The sequence below is a fragment of the Giraffa tippelskirchi genome, chromosome X (genome assembly GCF_054371585.1).
Source record: "Giraffa tippelskirchi isolate mGirTip1 chromosome X, T2T-mGirTip1v1.2.pri, whole genome shotgun sequence".
Classification (NCBI taxonomy): Eukaryota; Metazoa; Chordata; class Mammalia; order Artiodactyla; family Giraffidae; genus Giraffa; species Giraffa tippelskirchi.
Window position 1 is genome coordinate 67,147,574 of NC_137289.1, and position 21,719 is coordinate 67,169,292.

Below are 21,719 nucleotides of genomic sequence, written 5' to 3' on the forward strand. Positions count from 1 at the left end.
AGCTTTGATATTTAAAGAGAAACATTCATGGAGATACTAGTGTGGAGGAAGGGTCTTCCAGGTAGTAATTATTATCCAATTGAGTGAATTCTGGCTTCTTTCACATGGTAGAAGTCACGAAGTATATTTATGAGAACATACATAGGCATTCTGGTATGGTGTTTTGTATTTGTCAGTGTCTCTGGAAGTCACAGTCTTCTTATAATTTCTCTGTTGTAACATTTCTTTTGATCTTATTGACCCTTGGATCTGCATATGCAATTTTTAGAGAACCTATGGATAATGTTTAATAAGATGTAGCTTCTAAATATCAGGAAAAAATAGAGAGCACCTACTGTGATCCAGAAAGTATATTGGTACAAGAAAATTGTTCTCCATACTCCTGCAGTTTTCTTTTTTTTTTTTTTTCTTTAAATCTACACTAGCAGTAAACGTGGAATTGAATGCCTAGAAACTTCAGGAAAGAGTACTTGACTGACAGATAATTCGTCCTGCCATGATTATGTGAACTTAGTAAGATTTTAACCTCTGAGCCAGGGAAGCATCATTTATTAATCTGCTTCACGTGAGTCTGCTAAGAAGCTGAAATTTAGCCAAGAATATTCTAGTCATCTATATTATTATTGATGTGAAAACTCCTAGTATACTTGTATGAGTAGCAGAATGATGCAGGGAAAATAAAGTGATGTTATTTAGTGAGTGGTAATTATATTTTATAACTTTAAAATTAAATCATCACTAAGGATGCTTGATTTCTTATTTGGATGAAAGGGCATACAATGTTGATGGGTGTTTTGGAATACTCATCTGGAAGGTGTCTCAAATTACTTCCTGAGAAATGCAGGCTTGAAACTTCACAATCATTTTGCCTGCTTCTCTTTCACACTTCCTTCCCAATGAATGGATTGCTAAACATGTTCTAATATTTCCTTTATATCAACTCTCAAGTATATTCCTTTCCTTCAAGGGACATACACTTTAGAAGCTGACTGCCTGAATTTGAATTCGAACATGGGCATCTACTAATTGCATAAATCTTGAGTAAATACTTAACCTTTCTATATCTCAATTTCTTTGTCTATAAAATGAACTTAATAATGATGCTTGCTTCATGAGATGGTTGTGCTTCTGTATATCCCACAGTATAGAGCCAGGTTTGATTCTGCATGAATTTACTCAATGAATGAGTGCCTCTCTATCCAAATTTTAAAAAAAAATGAACCATCTGAATTTAATACTGTGACCCAGGGATTATTGAACAAAGATTTTTACTACTTGGCCTTAGAATGTTGCCCTGATTTCGTATAATATGTGTGATTTGAATTTCTCCCCCTTTTTAAAGAGTCAATGGAACCATCACAGCTGCAGTTATTTTTATCACATGCTTATAAGGTGTCCAGCACAGAGTTAGACAGTATGTAGAACAGAGAAGAAATGTATGCTGCAGTCCCTGTACTTAATGAGCTCAGCCTCTAATTAGGGAGGCAGGAAACAAATCCTGTATGCATGAAAAGTTAAATAGCAAAACAAAAATGTCTGAAGGATACATAAGAAACTATTATCAGTAATTACTGGAGTGAGGAAAAGGGGGAGATTTACTGTTTGTTGATACACTTTCATACATTGTTGTTATTGCTGTTTCCCTACTGTTTGTTACTTTAATGTATTCATAAAAAATCATCAAATTCTATACTAAAATATGGCATATAAAATATAGTTTATAGTTATATTCCACTTTTTAGTGCAGAGTGTAAGTGCATTTCCAAGGAAGGAGTGATCTGCTTTCACAAGTTACATGGAAAACATTTGTGGAGCATTTCAATACCCTCATAGCTCAGTTGGTAAAGAATCTGCTTGCAATGCAGGAGACCCCGGTTTAATTCCTGGGTCAGGAAGATCCACTGGAGAAGGGATAGGCTACCCACTCCAGTATTCTTGGGCTTCCCTTGTGGCTCAGCTGGTAAAGATTCTGCCTGCAATGTGGGAGACTTGGGTTCGATCCCTAGGTTGGGAAGATCCCCTAGAGAAGGGAAAGGCTACCCACTCCAGTATTATAGCCTGGAGAATTGCATAGACTGTATGCATAGTCCATGGGGCTGCAAAGAGTTGGATACAACTGAGCGACTTTCACTTCACTTCACTTCACTTCTCCAATACCATAAATGGGACTGAAATAATTTGGACTCAGCTTAACAGCACACACATACATCATTGCTTGTAATTCTTTTTATGTTACTGGAACACAAATCTGATAAATACTATATGGCATTGAACTGTTTGATTTCTTTACATTTTCCTGATACATATATCCATACATGCATTTTAGGTTGACCAAGTTGAATTTAGCATGTTTAAATTGTGTGCATATATATACACATACACACTTATGTCCAAATTCCACTGCTAAGAGAGTAAGGTATTAATGAACATATTTATAATAGGAAGTAATGCATTTAGACTAGATGTGACATCAATTTGAATTTAGGAAAAAAAGCTATTTTGAAATCAGATTTAAAGGTTCATTGCTTTAAAGTTTTGTTTTAAAAATGTATATAAGATTTTAATATTATACAGAAATAACTGAATTTGAGAGATATAATGAATAGCTAGTAGGACCCATAGATTTAGTTCTACTCAAAAGGTATTTATTATTGTCTAGTATGTGCTTATTTTAATAGTCATGGAACACTTCCTATATGCCAAGTTCTGTACTAAGTACTTAGCAATTCAGCACTTAGCACTTCACATATTGTGTTAGTTAAATGGGAAATATTGTAACACTGCACGTAGAAATAAGTATAAGAGGCATGGATGGACTCAATGTGCCAGAGATATGACATCATTTTCTGTAATAACATGATCTCTGCTTCTTAGTCTCCATTCCATAGGGATAGTGGACATGTAAACTCTTATGTTTAAGGTTCTGTATTCTGTAGAGTTTGTGTCACACATTTAAGGTCTTAAACTGTCACAGTATTTTAGCTGAGATGCTGGTCTTCAGATACATGGCCATACAGATACCACTGAGATGCCCATTATCCTAGCCTAAGTAACTGTCAGGTACGGGGGAAAACAGCTAATTTTGTACCAAACCTGGACACAAGAATCTTTGTTGAAGCTTGATTTTTCTGTGCCAAGGATCTCACCCACCCCACAGTCATTACTCTGCAGGATTTGTTATCATCCCTCTCTGGGACTTGTTACCTCTTCAACAGTGCTGATAAAAAGCAGAAGTCAGGAAACCTCAGGCATCTTTCTCTCTCCTCCTCCAGACATTGAGGTTTTCTTCCCTCCAGCTTTGTATGTATTTGGCCAGACTTCAGAGGTATCTGGGAATCTAATTTTTTCAATACAATATAGTAACCAGAGGCTCAGGCCCCAGAATCAGATAAAATTGAAGTTCAAATTCCCATCTCCACCATCTACTGTCTATATGACTGGGGGCGAGTTATCTTACTTCTCTGGATCCTCATCTTTAAATTGTACATTTAAAAAATACCTATTTTGTAGGGATATTATAGGATATAAGATAATGAACACACATGAAAGGCTTGTTAAAGGTGGTGTTCAAGGAATAGTAGCTATTCCAGGAAATATAAAGTAACCTCACCTCTAAAGATTGGAGACCACAAAATAGACCATGTCTTATTTTACTAAAGACTTTGAAGGATTATAACAAGCTAGAGGTACTATTGAAAATAAGTTAAAGGCCCTGATCCTTTTTTACACTGCTTTAAATTACTGCTTAATTTACTTGATCTTCTTATGCAGTGTTTGATTTGCCTTTTCTTTGATCAAGGCCCATATGGTTGATGATAAAATTTTCAAGTTGGAAACTCCTCCAGTCTTTAAGAAGAATGGTAATAGATTGACTAGGCTGCTCGAAATTATCCCCCATTAACATGCTTGAAACAAAATATGTGCTTGTTAATGGGGTGATATGACTAGATTGTGAATATCTATAATAAAATCAATAGGGAGGAGTAGCTATATTGTATATCTTTCTGGTGTGTTTTTAGAAAGGCTAGAAAGAGGCTATAAATATTGTCATTAAAGAAAGATGTACTTGTATAAAAAGGCTAAGGGATAGAGATGGAGTGGAGGCAGAAGTGGCGCATGCTTCTCTGAGTACTGAAAACAAAAAAAGCAGGCCAGGAATTATTTTCTTTTTTGACAGTTATATATAAGATTTTGTTTCCTCCCTTCTTTGAATATACATGTTTCTTAATGGCATATGCTTAGAGACATGTCGATAAGGCATGTTAGCTCAGCTGCACATTCTAAATCTAAACCGAATATCACTAACTCAGTATTCATATATAAAAGAATACCATTGTAGTGAGGTCAGTTATTACTGAGTACCTTGTTGGCAGTTTATTTCAAAGATAGTAATTTTGTCATTAGAATACTAATGTTAAGTATGTTAATGTGCTGATTGATGACTTAACTGGTTAAAAACAGTATCAGTTGTTGAAGTAAATTTACATTGACAAAGAACTGTTAAATATTGAGGTGGATTGAGATATAATCATATTTTATTATTTCCCATTCTAACATATAGTTTTGAGTTTTGGCTGTTGCAAGTGAGAAAAAGAAGAGTAAACTGCTGTTAATAAATGGATCTTTAGATAATAAGTCCTATCCTTTGTCATTGACATGCTTTCAAATTGCTTTTTACTAACCATTCAAAATATCAACACTTCTCTAACAGATTATTTTGGGGAAAGGCATGACTAAGAGAAGAGGGATGATGGAATAAAGATGGAAAGAAATGATAAATGTATTTTATAAATAATTAAAGCCTTTTGTTCTCCTTTGGGTGCTATTCTAAACAAAAATATGCCATAAGAGACTTGAACATTAGGTCACCAAATATATGCTTTCCAAAGTACCCTCAGTACAACTTTTATTACTTCCCCTCATTTATAAGTATTTGTTCCCTATTATTCCTATTAAGATCCATAAGGGCTGAGGTGGTGTCTTTCGTTACTCATTGCAACTTCCCCAGATCATACTATTGTACTATTGAGATGGGGATATAGGTGGTGGTGACAAATGAAAGTGAACTTTAGATAAACTGATTAAGAAAGCTCAGAGGTTAATCACAGAGCAGTTCCTTGATTACTGTATATATGTTCTCCTGAATTTGGAGTTTATAACCAATCACAGATCAAGCTAGTTCACCAACATAGCATTATAGAAGTCCCTCTCCTGTATCTTTTTAAGATAAACATGACTACTTTAATGAAGATAATAACAATAATGGGTGAAGCACATTACATGCATTATCTCATTTGATGCTAACAATAATCCTGAAAGGAGAGTAAAACTATCTTAATTTGACATATGAGAAAACTGAGATTTACAGAAGATACGTTCTCACAATTAGGTTGTAGGATGGCAGACACTGAGCACTGAATCAGCACATCAGCCTGATAAACTTTTTTTCCTATGACAGCTCATCCTGTGTTTGAAAAACACTGTCCCAGCTTTCTTATCCCTCAAAGTTTTTTTTCTCTCATTTGTGTAGTTTTTGGCAGAGGGAATTATGGAATAGTACAGTTACAATTTGTACATTTCATTTTATGTAAATTTTAAATCAACAGAAAATCTATAAACAAACTCCAGTTAATGAGCTACATGCTGGAGTATTTGGAGAAAGTATACTGATAGCTGCAACTTTAAAATACATAATGATAAGATGGGATGATGGATGGATAGAAGGATTGATGGACATATATAGCCTAAAACATTTATAGTAAAGTGTTAATTGTAGAACATAGGTGCTGGCTGTGTTGAGATTCACTAGAAAATTAAACTTTTGTTTGTTTGATAATTTCAGTTAAAACATAGAAGAAAATGCTTTTAATATAGAACTTAAAAACAGAATAAAATTCTCCAAAGCCATTACACAACCTCAAACCACAAGCAGTAGTTAAATACATGATTTCAAGAGTCAACAAGACCTGATTTTAATTCTTGATCTGTCACGTTCAAACTGTATGATTGGGGAAATAAGTTGATCTCCTTGAGCCTCCACTTCCTTATTTATAAAATAATGATAATAAGATCAAGGATCTAATTAATATAAATAAATCACCTAGTATTCTATTATTCTGTTAAGTGTATATGTGACTATAAAGTAAATATATGTATGTCTACTTGTGAAATGTGTAAGTAGTGGAGAGAGGATACAGGGAACTGGGGGTAAATCTAGAATAAACAGATCTATCAATAGTAGACATACATAGCAATATCCAATAAAAGAGGGTTAAACTGAATGATTTAAGATTTAGTACCCAAAAAGACCAGCTCTCTTATGTAGTTAAACCTGGCTTCCAGGTTTGAGTGTATTTTCTGATAGGTAAAAAAAGTGAAAGAAGTTCCTGTAATTCTGCTACATTTCCCCAAATGACTGGCTTTGTGTGAAACAAGTTAGAATAAATCCTGTGGGAATTTTAGAGGGGAAGAAATGTCTTCCTGTCCTCTGCACCTGAATTCATAAACAAGTGAGTGAGATGGAAAACAAAGTGGCTATTAACAACAAATGCTAAAAGACAAGCCATGGCTTATATATGAAGTCACAATGGACATCTTAATATTTTACTCTTGAGGAAGATAAACTTACTGAGCCAGGCACTAGCACAGAGTGACATTTCAGGGTGTTCATAATGTGTACCACTGTGCACCTCCACAGAAAACCTCTAAGGACGCTCAGTTCTTTATCTTTAACTCACCAGTTAGGGAAGTTGCTGCACATCTTCTGGACAGACTTAGTAAGGGAGTGAAGAGCGTACTTTCTATATGTTTCCCTCCTGCCACCTATGGACCCAGGAGGCATTGGGAATAAGGGTTCCTTTCCAGCTCTTTCTGATGGGTCTTGATTTAATTGTGCACTCCTCCACTTCAGTTCACTGGCCAGGGTTCAGTTCACTCCAGGCATGGATTAAATAATTCTCAAATGGTTAGTTTATTCTTAAAAGCATCCTGAGAGGTATGGAAGATATTAATATTTTTCCCATTTCACAAATGAGGTATTAGAGGCTGAAAGAGACTGAATGATGTTTTGAGTGGCAGGACTGGAACAGAATCATGGGGAATACTTTCATGCAAATTCGTGAATTATGTCATTCCTTCAATGTCACACCACATATTTTTTCACATGTTCATTTATCTATTAATCACTTTTTTATGTATCAGGCATGTATATATATATATATATATGTATGTATATGTATATATATATGTATGTATATGTATATATATGTATGTATATGTATATATATATATACATGTATGTGTATGTATATATATATATATATATGTATATATATATTCTAATGCAGAAATCTGTTATAGTAGTGTCTATACCTTGAACTTAGGTTATCAGCATCCAATGTTTAGTGAATTATATTGTGCTTTAATTTCACAGATAATGATTTCACACTGGAAACTGAGATTTCACACTCTGGTGATTTTTCATGTCAACTTTCTTAGGAATGGAAACATCAAAATATAAAATTAAAAAATTATAGTTTAGGAAAATCAGATTCTACAGAAAAGAATAACACCTTCCTATCATTTTTCTAACATGACCACTGTTACTATTATTGTTTTGATGCAGTTCTTTCTGAAAACTAACATTGGTTAAGTTTCTCCTATATACCAGCCCTGAGTGAGGCCCTTTCATGTTTTATTTGATTCATCATTGTGATCCTTTTAATAATCTCCATGCTATGCAAAAATTTATTTCATTCTAAAAATTAATCGTTCCCCTGGTAGCTCAACTAGCAAAGAATCTGCCTATGATACAGGAGACCCTGGTGTGATTCCTGGGTCAGGAAGATCTGCTGGAGAAGGGATAGACTACCCACTCCAGTATTCTTGGGCTTCTCTGGTGGCTCAGCTGATAAAAAAATCTCCCTGCAATGCTGGCGACCTGGCATTGATCACTGGGTTGGGAAGATCCCCTGGAGAAGGGAAAAGCTACCGTCTCCAGTATTCTGGCCAAGAGAATTCCATGGACTGTATAGTCCTTGGGGTCACAAAGAGTTGGACACGATTGAGCAACTTTCGCTTTCAAAAATTAATCATATTTTTAAAGTAGAAAGAAGGAGATTTATACTGGTAGTGTTGCAGAAACCAGTACTCAAGAAACCAAGCACCACACTCGGAGAGTTGGAACACTCAGGTTTATTACGCCAGCGGGCCCAGAGGATTTAACACTCCAAGCTCTGAGCCCCAAACAAAGGGGTTACAGAGTTTTTATATATGCAAAGGCATGATTAAGCAGATTTACAAAGAGCAAGACAAGGGTGAGTGAGATAAGCTCCAGTTCCTAGTATTGTGAGTCCCCATTTTCTGAGACTACATGACTTACATGATCCAGACTTTGCAAGGAGCAAGCTGAGTTACAGAGGCAGAAGGAGTAGGAGGTTATGTAAAATTTTAACTCTTCCTCTTCATTCCCCTCTCTTGATGCTTCTGTCACTCATTGTAGAAAGCATCATCTCATGTTTTGGTAAGACATTCAGAGCTCACCATCGTTTAGAGGGCAATATTGATCTATTACCATCTGTAACTTTATGGATTAAATTTGAGAGGTTTTGAACTGGGTAATAGCATTGAGAATACAAGGGCCAAACAAGAGCACCACAAAGAAGATGAAGAGAGGATGGGGTAAAGGGAGAAGCCACGATGCCCAGCTCCAGATATTGTTCCAATTACCCCAGGAATTTGCTGGTTCCTCTCTCCTTTTCATGATTCATTTCCTTAGCTGTTGGGCCATGTCCCTGACTATTCCTGATTGGTTTACATAAAAGCAGCATTCTTCATTCAAGAGGGTCAGAGTCCTCTCTTTTCAGCTGTCAGTAGGTCTAGCCCTCTCCTATTCTGTAAAACCACCTCAGCCAGGGAGTCTAGTTGGTCCTGTAGTGAAGAGCATAGCAATAATACTGATTAGGGATAGAGGCCATGGTTTACAATGAAAATCCATCGATAATTTGAAAGCTGGATCCTCAAGCTTCTGCCGTGCATTGACTAGTCAGCTTCTGGAGTGACTAGAGCAGCAGCGTCCTTCATGAGTGAAGGCTGTTGTTTTTGGAACTGGACTTTGAGGAGATTTTTCGGGGTCTTGAACTGCTTTCTAGGTGTCCTCATCTCAGGAAGCCAATACCTTTTAGACTCTGGTGTGGTGCATCCAAGGGATGATGCCTGTAACTTTAACAGCAGTAGGAGTTTCCAGGACAACCGTGTGAGGTCCTGTCCAAACTGGCTGAAGTGGTTCTTTTTTTCCAATCTTTAACCCATACCTCATCTCCTGGCTGACAGGGATGAACCCAATTGCCCAAAGGAATGGGTGTCCTTTCTAAGATTTCTCAGGCGATATGGTGGAAGACTTTTCCCAGGGCCTGGAGATGTCATGACATCTCCAGGTCAGCTAGTTTTTGGGGGTTTCCCTTGAGTTTTCCTATCACAGAGGGTGTTCTGCCATATAAAATATCAAAGGGAGAATAGCCTAAGGACCTTGCAGTGTATTTACGGAGGAAGGTGAAAGTCCACAGAATGATAAGGTAGCTTGTTTCAGCATTGTCTGGGTGTTGACTGGGGGATATTCCTGTCATATTACTACTTGGAGACACAAATTTAACATGAAAGTTAAAGATATATGGACCAAAGATTAATAGAAGTAGGAAAGCTGCTGAGGGGTTAGCCAGGAGAACCAGGTCCAGACACTGGTTCGTGACATTAGTGTTTCTCTAGGTATGAGAAGATGTAAGAATTTTGACTCATAAAAATCTTTACCTGAAAACATCTGACTATCTGAAGGCCTGTTTTTCCCGGTTTCTCCCAGAGCACAGAGTGCCTTATTTTTTTGTCTCCACCCTGAACTCCTTTCAAGGGGGTGTTGAAGGTTAACATCTTGTAGTAGTCATGATTTAATCTTTGTAGAGGCAGCTGGCAAGGGCCAACTTCCTGTCAGCAGGGCCCCTTCATAGTCACACATTTGGCCAAGTTTTAGGGGCATTTCGTGGTCATTGTGTCCCAGAGTGCTAGGAAGGCTCATTCCCAGGTCTAACAAAGATTCCATTGACAGGCCACTCAATGTATTGTCACTAGACCACACCTTGTAAGTAGCAAAAGCCTCTGGACCATACCTGTCTTACTAGCCTCTTGGTCCAGGAAAATATTTCCTCTTGTTGCTTCTTCCCATGTCTAAAGTTACATTATTACGATTATTGATTTCATATGGAACCGCATATCAGCATTTTATCAAAGGCTCAGTCACACATTTGGTAACATAAGAAATAATCTTTTGAAAAAAGCTACATAGAAAATAATATAGCTAGCAGTTATTAGTAAGGTCACAAGCAAGGATTTAAGTCAAGAACTTTCATTGGGTATATCCCAGTATACCCCAGGTCATCTGACTAAGTTAAATGATTATAGCCAAATGTTAATCTCTTGGTTGTACACCATGGAGCATCTGACCTTTATCCAAAGATTGGTTACTGAGATAAGCTTTAAAAATAATCTTAGAGTGTCCGTTTTAATAACTTAATTAAACTTTTTAGCAATATAACAAGGAGCTATCTCAGAAGTGAGTCTTAGTAAGCACAGACCTTAATTAACAAAACTAGAAGTTAATATTGAGTGAAACTTTTTTTTTTTTTTGAGAACTCATTGTGAGGGCATTAACACTGTAGCCATGGAAGGCTTTAACCCATCAAATAAAATGAGGTCTGTTAGAGAGCTGGGAAAAGCCAAGCCGCTGTCTTGGACTTCTCATAGCCCTGGCTCTTTGATTTTCATCAGTTTTTTTTTTATCCATTTTTAATTTCCTGATTTAGGAGCAGACTATCGCCATGTTTTAAGGACATCAGGATAGCAAAAGTCTTACCGTGAGGGGTTATTTTTTGTAGAAGCATTATGAGCTTTGTCTATAATCTTAAATAATGCTTATTTACTTTAGCAAAGTAACAAAACGATTTTAAAAACAAATATAAATCACTTAAAGACAAAGAAATCCATTATTTGTTATCAAAATCTGCATTCTAAGAAAACTTTGTTCTCTAAACAGAGAGAAGACCAAATTCTAGTCTGGTACCAGCTTACTGTTAAAAACAAAATTTGTTTATCTATTTAATCTTAGAAAGTCTTTTTCATAAATCTTGAAGAACTAGCAGTATTCTTCTAAAGGCATGAGAGTAAAACCATAGAAAACATGTTTAAAATCTGATTCTATTGCAATTGACAAAGAAACCTGGTCATTGTGATATGTAACACTTCAATAAGATAACTAGAATTACAATTGACCATATTTTATCAGGGCATATCAGATCTGTATGAGTTTCACACAATTTTAGGATACCTATTTAATAACATCAACCATACAGTATATCTGAAAAGATTTATCACCTCTTTAACAGTACTTTCCATGTAATTTAACATGTCCAATGAACCTAGGTAGCTTAATAGCTCTTTGGGATGTCTCAGGGGCCCTCTGAAGCATCCAAAGTTAGCTAGAAGTCAAGTTATTTAGGAAGTTTTGTCAATAAATATCAAAAGGGTTTATAACACTCAGTCAGGTAAGATCATATAAGTTACTGTGAAATAATAGTTATTTACTTAGCCAAAGTTAACAAAAGATTTCAAAGGTAAATATAGAACAGATCAATTAAGAGGTAAAGAAACTTAAATCTATTATTAAAAGCAGTTCAACATCTGAACTCTCTTAACAGAGAGAAAGGCAGAATTCAAGTTTTGCACTAGCTTACTTTAAACTCATTTAGGTAAACTTAATTAAAATTATTTTAAAATTCGTCAGTACTAACCATGCACAAAAGTTTTTTTTTTTTTTTTTCCGGAGTCACTTTCCACAAACCTTCTAATAACTTTTTGTAAGAGCTACCTGTAAGTCAGACCTACTTTCTGTTCCCTTCATAAAATGTAATTTTATTTTTATACCTTTTTTTATTAAAAACATACATCCTGCTTCCTTACATATTTAATATTGAATATTCCCCAGTTTATGTGAATTTGAAATTTATTTAGGTTATTTTTTCTTGTATTTAAAATTGTTTGATTTGTAAGTACTTCCTTTTCAGAGGTTCGTGACATTGTACAGGAGACAGGGATCAAGACCATCCCCAGGAAAAAGAAATGCAAAAAAGCAAAATGGCTGTCTGAGGAGGCCTTACAAATAGCTGTGAAAAGAAGAGAAGTGAAAAGCAAAGGAGAAAAGGAAATATATACCCATTTGAATGCAGAATTTCAAAGAATAGCAAGGATCAATGCAAAGAAATAGAGGGAAACAAAAGAATGGGAAAGATTAGAGATCTCTTCAAGAAAATTAGAGATACCAAGGGAACATTTCACGTAAAGATGGGCTCAATAAAGGATAGACATGGTATGGACCTGACAGAAGCAGAAGATATTAAGAAGAAGTGGCAAGAATACATGGAAGAACTGTACAAAAATGATCTTCATGACCTAGTTAATCACAATGGGGTGATCACTCACCTAGAGCCAGACATCCTGGAGTGTGAAGTTAAATGGGCCTTAGAAAGTATCACTACAAACAAAGTTAGTGGAGGTGATGGAATTCCAGCTGAACTATTTCAAATCCTGAAAGATGATGCTGTGAAAGTGTTGCACTCAATGTGCCAGCAAATGTGGAAAACTCAGCAGTGGCCACAGGACTGGAAAAGGTCAGTTTTCATCCCAATCCCAAAGAAAGGCAGTCCAAAGAATGTTCAAACTACTGCACAATTGCACTCATCTCACATACTAGTACAGTAATGCTCAAAATTCTCCAAGCCAGGCTTCAGCAGTATGTGAACCGTGAACTTCCAGATGTTCAAGCTGGTTTTAGAAAAGGCAGAGGAATCAGAGATCAAATTGCCAGCATTCGCTGGATCATCAAAAAAGCAAGAGAGTTCCAGAAAAACACCTATTTCTGCTTTATTTACTATGCCAAAGCCTTTGACTGTGTGGATCACAATAAACTGTGGAAAATTCTGAAAAAGATAGGAATACCAGACCACCTGACCTGCCTCTTGAGAAACTTGTATGCAGGTCAGGAAACAACAGTTAGAACTGGACATGGAACAACAGATTGGTTTCAAACAGAAAAAGGAGAATGTCAAGGCTGTATATTGTCACCTTGCTTATTTAACTTATATGCAGAGTACATCATGAGAAACACTGGGCTGGATGAAGCACAAGCTGGAATCAAGATTGCTGGGAGAAATATCAATAACTTCAGATATGCAGATGACACCACCCTTATGACAGAAAATGAAGAAGAACTAAAAAGCCTCTTGATGAGAGTGAGAGAGGAGAGTGAAAAAGTTGGCTTAAAGCTCAACATTCAGAAAACTAAGATCATGGCTTCTGGTCCCATCACTTCATGACAAATAGATGGGGAAACAGTGGAAACAGAGGCTGACTTTATTTTTGGTGGCTCCAAAATCACTGCAGATGGTGATTGCAGCCATGAAATTAAAAGACACTTACTCCTTGGAAGGAAAGTTATGACCAACCTAGACAGCATATTAAAAAGAAGAGACATTACTTTGCCGACAAAGGTCTGTCTAGTCAAGGCTATGGTTTTTCCAGTGGTCATGTATGGCTGTGACAGTTGGATTATAAAGAAAGCTGAGCACACAAGTATGATGCTTTTGAACTGTCGTGTTGGAGAAGACTCTTGAGAGTCCTTTGGACTGCAAGGAGATGCAACCAGTCCATCCTAAAGGAGATCAGTCCTGGGTGTTCATTGGAAGATCTGATGTTGAAGCTGAAACTCCAATACTTTGGCCACCTGATGCGAAGAACTGACTCTTTTGAAAAAACCCTGATGCTGGGTAAGATTGAGGGCAGGAGGAGAAGGGGACAACAGAGAATGTCAAGGTTGGATGGCATCACCGACTCAATGGACCTGAGTTTGAGTGGGCTCTGGGAGTTGGTGTTGGGCAGGGAGGCCTGGCAAGCTGCAGTCCATGGGGTCGCAAAGAGTCAGACACAACTGAGCGACTGAACTGAACTGAACTTTTCTTTAGGCCAATTAAATTATAACTCATTTACAACTTCAACCATATTATAAAAAAAAAAAGACATACACTGAGACATATATAAATCCAGACAGACAGACAGACAGAGATCTTATATTTTTCTGTTTGAGATTTAAAATATCTCTTTGACCACCCCGCCCCCCTTTTTTTCTTTGTTCGTAGCTCTAATTTGCCCAAGGCTAAGTTCTCAGGCAAAGTTGGCTGTGTATTTCAAGGACATGGAAAGGGCTAACTTCAAGCTTTTTCCTAGGCAGGCCTTTTAACAAGCTAATTTTTTTTTAATTCTATATACAAAAATAATTGGTGTTGCAGTTTCCAAAAAGAAAAATTTATCTCACTCCATTCAGTCAGCAATCACACACTCACAGTCATTCAGAGGCTATCACAATGCCTCCCTTCTCCTGAGTCCCCAGTTCTCCCTATCTGATGCTCCCTTCCTGAGAGTTCCAAGGAGGTGATCAGCCTCCTCTTCCACCCGTTCGGGTAGGACTTGACTGGGGACTGGCCCCGGGGCTTTACCTGATCCTGTGGCTATTCCTGGTGAGTTGGTCCGTCCCTCCAATGAGTCTGGTCGGGGCTTGGCTGTCTGGAAAGTCAGAACACTGGTCTGAAAGAGAACCTGGAGTACCGTCAGGTGGTGTGCCTCCTCGTTCGTCTCAGGGCCCCTCTGCTCCAACCCAGCTGAGCCACCAGTCAGGCAGCTCAAGGGGCCAGCATGGTTGAAATCTCGCTGGGGCCTCCAGAAATGTTGCAGAAACCAGTACTGGAGAAACCAAGCCCCACACTCGGAGAGCTGGAGAGCCCAGGTTTATTATGCCGGCAGGCCCAGAGGAGTTAACACTCCAAGCTCTGAGCCCCAAACAAAGGGGTTACCGAGTTTTTATACATGGACAGGCATGATTAAGCAGTTTTGCAAAGAGCAGGACAAGGGTGAGTGAGATAAGCTCCAGTTCCTAGTATTGTGAGTCCCCAATTTCTGAGACTACATGACCTATGTGATCCAGAGTGTTCAAGGAGCAAGCTGAGTTACAGAGGCAGAAAGAGCAGAAGGTTATGTAAAATTTTAACTTTTCCTATTCAATAGTTTTCCATGGAGGTAGCTGTTAAGCGACAGCTTCTTTCTAGTGAAAACACAGCCACAGTGCCTGGAAAAAGGAACCTTCTACTATTTTGACCTTGCTTCTTATTAACTCTTCAACCCATTACAGTCTGACCTCTTCCAACATTAATCTCCTAAAGCTACTCTTGGAAATCTTGCCAAGAGCCCTAGAAGCACCAAATTCCTAGGCAATTTCCTGTATTTATTTTAGTTGACTGTTAGTCTATGGAAATTGAAACCCTTAAGCCTTCCTTTCTCATTGAAATCTCTTCCTTTGTTTACATGAAAGGAATTACTCCTACTTATTCTACCTTTCTGGCTGCTTGTTATCAGAATTTTTTGTGGTTTGCTTTGTCTCCACATTTGATCCTAAATATTAATATTTCTCAAGATTTTTATAAGGCCACTTTGCATCTAATATATTCTCTTGGCTAACTCATCCATGTGTGCTGCATGCTAAGTCACTTCAGTTGTGTCAGACTCTTTGTGACTCCGTGGACTGTAGCCTGCCAGGCTCTGTCCATGGGATTCTCCAGGCAGGAATACTGGAGTGGGTTGCCATGCCCTCTTCCAGGGGATCTTATCAACCTAGGAATCAAACCCATGTCTCTTATGCCTCCTTCATTCGCAGGCAGGTTTCTTTTTGCCACTAGCACCATCTGGGAAGGGCTTCCCTGGTGTTTAAGACAGTAAAGAACCTGCCTGCTATGCAGGAGACTCAGGTTTGATCCCAGGGTCAGGAAGATCCCCTGGAGGAGGGAATGGCTACCCACTCCAGTATTCTTGCCTAGACATTTCCAAGGATAGAGGAGCCTGGCAGGCTGCAGTCCATGAGGTCTCAAAGAGTTGGACATGACTCAGCAACTAACATTTTCAAGGGAAGTTCGTCCATGTACCTAACTTAGTCTGCAATTTAAATGCCAAGGACTCCAAGTCTAGATCCTTCTTCAAAGATTTAAATATTCATGAGGATAACAGAGATATTTGTTCATTGTAAAAAACCTAGAAAATGCAGAAATATAGAAAAGAAAAAAATACTCCCATCAGTCTGAGATAACCACTGTTACTTTTTGGTGTTTTATTTTTAAAAATATTTGTTACTCTTTGTTTTTACATAGTTTTAAATCATACTGTTCACATATTGCTTTAATCATTAGAGAGTAGCATTTGACCTATATACACTGCTGCTGCTGCTAAGTCGCTTCCGTCCTGTCCGACTCTGTGCGACCCCATAGACGGTTACCATATGTAAAATAGATAGCTAGTAGGAAGCTGCTGTATAACATAGGGAGCTCAGCTCAGTGCTCTTTGATGACCTAGAGAGGTGGGATGGGGGATGGGTGGGATGGAGGCTCTAGAGGGAGGGGATGTGTGTATACTTATAGTTGACTCATATTGTTGTATAACAGAAATCAACATAATATAAAGCACTTATCTTCCAATTAAAAAAATCAGTATAAAGCTGGCCACCTTGCCTTTTCCTTGAACATCTAGTACAGGGTTACGTTCAAATGAACTTTAGTCCAACTCTAAAATTACATATTTGTAGGTTTTCTTCAAGGAGTGTCACAAGACTGTGAGTCCAATCAACAGCACAACTTCTGAAATTCCTTTTTAGATCTCTCCCTTCTCAGTGTCTTCCACTTCTGTCCCTTCCCTTCTTCCTCTTTGGTGCCAAGCAGCTCATAAATGGCCCTTTGCCCAAAGGCTCTCAAAATAGCACTCTCTTTTGAACTGTTTTTCTACAAAAAAGTAATTCTCCTAAAATGCCACCCAGGTCTTTGGAAAAAAAGCCTCCAACTTGGTACAGTACTGTCTTGCTGATTTCTTTTACTATTACATCATAGTTAAATACATGTTTATAGACATAATTTTTGGACCATTTTCTAAATTATCATTATTCATGCAACTTCTCACCTTAAGATCTTTCATTGATTGATCCACCTCACCTCTCAAAGCCTCAGTGGTAAATTTCAAACTTTTAGCATAGTGTATAAAGTCCTTCATGACATAATACAAAATTGTACCTAGCACTTAGCATACAGTTACATAGTACAGATTACCTTTCCCCTTCATGATCTGGCCATTGTCCATCTTTCTGGTATTATTTCATGTCAGTCTCATTTGAACTCTGTATTCCAGTAGTTCTGAATTATTTTGGATTTTGGACAAAGTGCTATGTTTCTCTTGCCCAGTAGTTCTGGGCTATTTTTCAGATGTTTTTCCCTTTCCTTGCATCCTACCACCCATCCCACCCCATGAACACATTCCATTAGAATTCAGGAGAAATATTAGCATCCTCAGAAAGCCTTCCCCTATTGCTTTCCATATTTATAGTGGAACACTATGCGGTTATTGGGTTATGGTTGTTAAGTATTATAATAACATGAGAATTGCTTATAGTATAATGCTAAATAACAACCACAGAAACTGTATACAGAATTCTATCAATAGTATCTGAGGTGTATAAAGAAAACCATCCAAAATACATCAGAATGTTACAGGAGATTATGTCTGGATAGTGCAGTAATTATGATATTGAGTGATTTTGTTTTTCTTTATAACATTTTAACCATTTCCAAATTTAGACAATGATCATGTTTTACATTTTTAATAGGGAAGATATATTTTAAAAAGCCTTACACTCACAAAGCAGAATATTTAAGGACATCATCTTACTTATCTTTGTATCTCTAGTATGAACTCACTCAGTTCCTATCGGAGAGTAGGAACAGAAAATTAAAAAGGAAGAGAAACTTATTTACGTTTGAGATTTGCTTAAGTAAGGTTTGCTATGAATTTATAGTCCCCATAAAAATTTGGGGTGATAAAATTAATCTTATGTGACTTCATCTGTCTGTTATTAAACTGCATTGGATGCTAAGACAAGCAATTAATAAGAGAATGATTTCATGTTGAAGGATTGGTTGGCTAGAGACAAAAAAGCACTGAATTTTTGTTCCAGATTGCAGGATGAATCTGTTAAGGGTAGTCATGTTTTGAGACATAAGATTAATTGGTTTCATTGACAAGAGTATTTGTCTGGTCATTAATGATGGTGTTGTCTTAAAAGGAGATGACTGTCAAATTAGAGAATCATGACAGGAATGTAGAGCCCACTTTTAAAAATGTAATCTTGTTGCTTTTATTGCTTACAGGAGAAGGTATGATTGATCATTTGGACTGAATTTTAAATCACATCTACCATGCTTTCATTGACAGCCATTTCACACTTTTAAAGCTCCATGGCATTTGTTGCACTTTGATTCCATTTCAGATTATAAAAAAAGCCATATTCTCTTTATTTTTTTTAATTTCAAAATCTGTTAGACAAGTACTATATTAATTTATACTCAGTGTAAAATGTTCAGAAGTCTATAGAGGAATGTATGAAAGTCTTTCCTTACTGCTTTCTTTACCTGACCCTCTTTCCCAAATACCTCTTTCTCCTAATAGGTAGCCATTATTAGGTTTGGTGTGTGTCCTTTCAAATGATCGTCTCTATATATACATAAACATATATGTGCAAATCAAACATCTGTCTACCCACTCACCCACCTACCTACCCTCTATCTGTTTTTTTTCTCTCTGTCACACACACATGCGTACACACATATGAACACATACAGATATCTGTATGTATATCTCCTCCACAAATGGGAGCATTTTGTGTGTGGTGTTCTGCAACTTAGTTTTTCATTTATTTTTTTTTTTTTCCGTGTTAATAGAAATAAACAGATCTACCTCACTTCTTTTAAACTACTGCCACATATCTGGGCACTCTTTGGCCCAGCCAAGTTGACACATAAAATTAACTGTCACATCTGTTTATTCCTATGCGGCTTGATTTTTTTGGTCTATTATTATATGTTTGCAATGCACCAACATTAACACGTGTAGAGGCAGTTTATTTTCACTATTCAATTTTTTGAATATTCCACAATTTATAAATTTCACTGTTTATGAACATTTAGGTTATCTCATGTATTTATTATATGAGCAAAGCTATGACACTTTTCTACATGTGTCTTGATGTATATGTAAAATAGCTTTTAATGTATACCTCAGAGAAGAAATGCTGAGTTATAAGGTATACATATATCCAACTTACTAGGTAATGCCAAACTGTATTTTTTTAAAATAAGTGTTGCTATCTTGTAAGTTACATCCTTCCAATTTACTCTTCTTCTAGACTGTCTTGAATCCTTCTTATTCTTTGCTCTTCCATATATTTTCTAGATTTAGCACGTCAGGTGCCACAAAATCTCTCATTCTTCTCCTTTACAGCTTCTGCATAAGAAGTCCTTTCTTATATTAAGATTGTAAATATATGTTCATTCAATCCTAATACTGTTTTTTATAAAGTACTTTTAAAAAGTTCATTTTTGGCTGTGCTTGGTCTTCGTTACTGTGCATGGACTTTCTCTAGTTGTGGCAAGCAGAGGTTACATTGTAGTTGTGGTGCACAGGTTTCTCATGGTTGTGGCTTCTCTTGTTGCAGAGCATGGGCTCTAGAGGATACGGGCTTCAGTAGTTGCAACATGTGGACTCAGTAGTTGTGGTACATGGGCTTAGTTGCCCCATGGCATGTGAAATATTCCTAGACAAGGGATCAAACCATGTCTCCTGCATTGGCAGGCAGATTATTAATTACTGGACCACCAGGGAAGTCCCCTTCTAATATATATATATTTTTTATGTTTAAGCCTTTAACCCCATCAGGAAATTATTTTTGTGCTTGGTTTAATTTCAGGGTTGATTAAAAAAATAGTTGTCCAAATTTTCCCAATTTGTCAAATTTACCATAATTTCCCCACTTATGTGAATAACCACTTTTATCACACACTGAATTCCTATATAAAAATTGATTTATTTTCTATTGAACTATTTTTGTCTATTTTGTGCCAGTACCATACTACTTAGTTACTAATACTTTTATATGTTTTGATCTTTGGAAGGTTTTTATTAGTTTCTTCAGGCTTCTGTTACATATTCCCACACACTGGTTGGCTTCTGAATAGAAATTTATTATCTCAGTTCTATGGGGGAAAAGTCCAAAATCAAGGAGTTGACAGAGCCACTCTTCTGCCAGTGGCTGTATGGGATTTTTTGTTCCTTGAATTTTCCATCTGCATCACTCCAATCTCTACTTCCATCTTCACATGAACTTTTCCTCTTTTATCTCTGAAATGTCTCTCTCTTCACTCTTGCAAGGACACTTGTCTTGAATTTAGGGCCTACCCAGTTAATTCAGAATAATCTCATCTATGAGCTTCCTTCATAGATCAGTGGTAAAGAATCTGCCTGCAATGCAGGAGACCCTGGTTTGATTCCTGGGTCGGGAAGATCCCTTGGAGAAGGAAATTTCAACCCACTCCAGTATTCTTGCCTGGAAAATCCCATGGACAGAGGAGCCTGGCGGGCTACCATCCATGGGGTCACAAGAGTCGGACACGATTTAGCGACTAAACCACCAATCTCATCTCACAATCCTAATTTAATTTTATCTGCAAAGTTCCCCCCATTCCTTCTTTCCAAGTAAGGTAACAGTCACAGTTCTGGGCATTAGGCTGTGTACATATCTTTTGGGAATCTATCATTCACCTCATTGCAAAGGACAAAGTACTGTATTTTTTTTTAATCGTGTGTATTTTTTGTTGTTGTTAACTTTCTCCCCTACATAAATTTTAGAATAAATCTGTGAAGCTAAAAAGATTCACATTGGTATTTGGTTGTAATAGGATTTAATTTATAGAATAACTTAAGATTACTACTAAATCTTCCCATTCAGGAATGTGCCATGTCCCTCCATTTCTTTAGAGTTATTTTTACTTGTTAGAAAAGTTATATTGTTTTCTTCTTATACATCTTATGCATTTACTTTTTCAATTGAATACTTATAAATAATATTATTTTACTAGTTATATTTAGATTTGTTGGTATTGAGAATATGATCTGTTTTCATGATATTATCAACTTGGTTATTTTTGGCATGAAGGTGAAAGGTTGTTTTTGGACCACGAAAAGACGGCCGGGATTCTTGGCCTCCGGAGGAGAAGAATTCAATCCCGGGCCAGAGAGGAGGCTTGATTGCTCAGAGCTTTTGTGTGATAAAGTTTTATTAAAGTATAAAGGAGCTAGACAAAGCATCTGACATAGACATCAGAAGGGGGCAGAAAGAGTATCCCCTTGCTAGTGTTAGCAATGGAGTTATATACTGTCTAATTAGTTATTACACTGAATCAAAAGAATGTATGGAGGTTGTAAAGACCTCGCCAGACCCACTCCCATAATTTACATTTTAAGACAATAGGATTAGCATTTGACAATAGAAAGATCCTCCAGACCCACTCCCACAATATACATTCTAAGATATCAGGATTAGTCAGAAGGTTTTCAGGAAGAAGAAACTGTCTTCCAGCTGGATACCTTGTTGTTGTATAATCCCTAGTATAGAGTTTAAACTGAGTTGTGTAATTGACTAAGACTAAGGAATGCAGAGGGAAAAAAATTGTCCTTTTCTCCTCCTTGAGAATTCCAGACCCCTC

At 37.0% G+C, this 21,719-nt stretch overlaps 1 protein-coding gene across 1 annotated transcript in view; it reads right to left on the reverse strand.

The window, feature by feature from the left end:
• The window catches only part of FAM133A (family with sequence similarity 133 member A), an 86,537-nt gene extending 71,607 nt beyond the window's left edge, over positions 1–14,930 (reverse strand). The window contains exon 1 of the mRNA XM_081567460.1: positions 14,592–14,930. The gene's annotated coding sequence lies outside the window, so the exon portion shown is untranslated. The remainder of the gene's footprint in view (positions 1–14,591) is intronic.
• Positions 14,931–21,719: the final 6,789 nt, after the last annotated feature.